Source organism: Emys orbicularis, chromosome 13 (genome assembly GCF_028017835.1).
Source record: "Emys orbicularis isolate rEmyOrb1 chromosome 13, rEmyOrb1.hap1, whole genome shotgun sequence".
In the NCBI taxonomy this organism is placed as follows: Eukaryota; Metazoa; Chordata; order Testudines; family Emydidae; genus Emys; species Emys orbicularis.
Window position 1 is genome coordinate 12072340 of NC_088695.1, and position 3693 is coordinate 12076032.

Genomic DNA, 3693 nt, shown 5'->3' on the forward strand with positions numbered 1-3693 from the left:
CTCCAATGGATTTATGCAGCTTTACATCTGCTGGAGATTTGGCCCACTGACTCCAATGCAGCTATATTGATTTACAGCAGGTGGGCTTTGCTGGCTCCAGTGGAGGTATTGGTGCTTTTAACACGTTGCCCCATAGATGTCAATGGAAGTTGTGGCCCTTGATCTGTAATTTATTCTTGAACACAGTTTTTCAGGTGTGTGTTGTATGTGATCTCTTGGATGGGATACGCATTTCACATGGTGAATATATTTGCCCTTTGATGTGCTGAGGTCTGGTTTCTAATATAAATGTGATCATTCAAAGGTAAACGATGTCTTCAGTTTCCTCCATGAGAACAGGATTCTGCTCATCAGTCTCCTGATGGCCTTTTTCATCTCAGCATTTCTCAGCATGTAGATCATCAAGTTCAGCATTTGGTTGACTACAGTGAAAAAGACTGAGGCCACCTTGTCCAGGGTGAACTTCTTGAAGGGCTGAGCGGAGATGAAGATGCTAGGTATAAATATTACACACACCACAGCAATTTGGGTTCCACAGGTGGACAGAGCCTTGCATTTGCTTTCAGTGACATGTGCCCAGGTTTTGATTAAAATGTCGGTGTAGGAAATTAGCAGACAAATGAATAGTATGATGAGGATCACTCCACCGTTGAAGACCATCTGCAGTTCGACTACATGGGTGTCAGTGTAGGCCAGTTTAATGACCTGTGGGACATCACAGTAAAAGTTGTCCAGGATGTTTGGCCCACAGAACGACAACTGGAGGAGAAGTCCAAGTTGAGCAGCAGAGTGAGCCAATCCACCCAGCTATGCTAGTGCCACTAGCCCCACGCACACTCCCTGGTTCATAATAGTCAGGTATCTCAGTGGTTTATAGATGGCCACATACTGATCGATAGACATTCCCACAAGAAAAAAACACTATCGTGCCCCCGATCAAATGAAAAAAGGACATCTGGAGGATGCACTAATTGAAGGAGACAGTTTTACACTTGGAGAGGAAACCCGACAACAAGTTGGGAGCGTTGACCGATGATTCACTGACATCCATGAAAACTAAGTTGGCCAGCAGGAAGTACATAGGGGTGTGAAGCCTGTGGTCAGCGATCACCATGATGATGATGATGAAGTTTACCAGCCAGGTGGCCATGTACACTATGAAGAAGACCATGAAGAGAAAATATTTCAGTTGATGATTCTGAGTAAGGCCCAGGAGAACAAATTCAGTCACTGTGGTGGTGAGGTTCTGCTTGTCCATTTCATGTCTGAAAATATACCTTGAAACTGAACAGAAAAAACAATAATTATGAATTGTAGTATTCCCGCCCCCTTTAAGTTACTTATAGTAAATCTATTTTTAATCCGCATTACCAAACACACTTTGTTTTGGACTTGTTTTAGACCCTGATTCAGCAAACCCATTGTGATCTTCCATCCTGTGGTCCTGGGAATGAAGTAGAGTAGTCTACTCACCAAAATAGCCCCCTGTTCATCACAGCACCCTTTCACCCTCCTACAGCCCTGGTTCAATAGAACTGCCAAATTATGATGCTCAATGTGAGGTTTTGGATTTTCAGTCTCTTTCCTCATCTCTCACTGCTATACTTTACCCCACATTTTCCACTATAAAATTCTAGAAGTGAAATTTTAAAAGTGTGAGAAAGTGAAAAAAACACTTTCTCTCACAATTTGCCATATGAAGATTAAGAAAGGAAACCAAGTGAAATGAGAATGTTAAGGTGGGTGACGTCATATTTTTTTAGTTGACCAACTTCTGTTGGTGAAAGCATCAAGCTCCAAGTTCCTCAGTGCTTGTCTCTTTCACCAGCAGAAGTTGGTCCAGTCAGATATTACCTCTCCCACCTTACCTCTCTCATATCCTGGGACCAACACAGCTACAACAACACTACAAACATGCAAATGAAAGAAAAAGTTTCATTTTAGTTTGATTTTTTTTTGGTCTTGGAAATCCACACATTTTCATCAAAAAAAGCCATTTTCCCATCAGCTATTTTGATTCCATCAAAACCTCTTTTTTTACAGTGACATTTCTTTTGACAGAAGAAAATTTTGATTCAAAATTAAAGAAAAAATCATTTTGATTGACATTTTCTGATGAAAAATTGAAAAAAAAGTAAAAATAAAAAACCCAACAGATTTTCCCCATCCCCAATTTGCCGACATTTTTTGCCAAAGACTGTGGGGTGATGGTTTCCATTTCTGCCCTGACATGGAAATTGTCTGTGACCATGGGTAACTCAAACCCCCTCTTAGCCTGGGATTTTCAAGTGAGAGCAAGATAAGTGCCGAATTCCCATAGAACTTCAAAGGGTGTTTGATGTCTGAACCCCTCAGATGCTTTGAATATCCCAGCCTTCCTGCCTCAGTTCCCCATTTCTAAAGCAGGGATAACAAGAATTTCCCTACTTTGCAGGTGTGTGGTGAGGTTAAGTGTTTTCAGGATTGTGGGGCACTCAGGGGCAATGATGTTGGGTGTCATATCAGTGCTTATGCAGACCTCTTTGAATGAAGACAATGGAGATGGAGGCATTGCCCACCAGCGTATCTTTCAGCCCACCTCAGAGATTCCCTAGGCTCGAGGAGAGCATAAGTTGAGGAAATTTTAGTAGAACATCCATGAGGATTGAACTAATGACCTCATCATGTAAAAGCTGGTCATGCTGAAGGAACAGAGCCCTTAGATCCAGGCCCTGTAGCAGACCCATAAAAATCTCTATGGAGTACAACCAATAGAATCAAAGAAACAGACACATTAGATTAGCCTGGACTGCACGTTGATCTGTGTGAAGTAAACCACTTTTAACCACTTGAGGACCTTAGGGCTAGATTCACAATGGGACTTTGGCTTTCAGACACTTAAAAAACTCCCTGGGATTCACAATGCTTGAGTTCAGTGCCCAGTGACCACTCCAGTCCACAGCTGCTGGAGAGCTACAGAACCTGGACTATTCTAAGAGAAAGAAATAACAAAACCCATGGTGGGAATCTCACTATGGTTTTATCATCAATCTGGGCACTTCCCTGGGGTCTGTTTTCCAGCTCTAACCTACCCTGGAGATCTGAGCTCCACAGATTCTCTGCTGTGGGAGAACCTGGGGACACAGCTAGTCACGGGAAGGTTTCAGAGAGTCATAGCAAGTATGGCAGGGCTGCTGAGAGTGTGGGTTTGGGCCCCGGTGAAGAAGAATGGGTCTGTGGGCTATTATCCTCCAAACTCTTTTTATCTGACAGCTCCGCAAATAGCTGTAAAACCCTTTCGAATAGAAAACAGTACAAGTGCTCAGTGTGAACTCCCCAACCAGATCTCTCCTTCCTTCTCACTATGGGCTCTGAGCATCCCCCTATCCGGCAATAACAATGCCTATCCCTAATATCACATTGCACAGTTTAGGAATCAAGAGTCAATACCTCGCATAACCTGCCATGTGCATGGTCTCATAGCCAGCTGCCTTCAAATGAGCAAGAAAGGCCTGGGGAAGTCACATCTCAGAGTTGATCACTGCTGTACTGAGAGGCTGGGGAAGTGGACCTGGTTCCAAAAATGAGACAGCCCCCAAAATCTTCCTCTAATATAATATCTGATACATGAGGTAAGGCTGGCTCTAGGATGAAAGATTCTCTGAAATCTCCCTCAGCTTTCCTGGCAGGATGAAGGGACCTGACTCTTTGGAG

At 43.3% G+C, this 3693-nt stretch overlaps 1 pseudogene; it reads right to left on the bottom strand.

Annotated features, from left to right (window-relative positions):
* Window positions 1-294: 294 nt before the first annotated feature.
* On the bottom strand, window positions 295-1258 carry LOC135887419 (olfactory receptor 4D1-like; annotated as a pseudogene).
* Between the last annotated feature and the right edge of the window lie 2435 nt (window positions 1259-3693).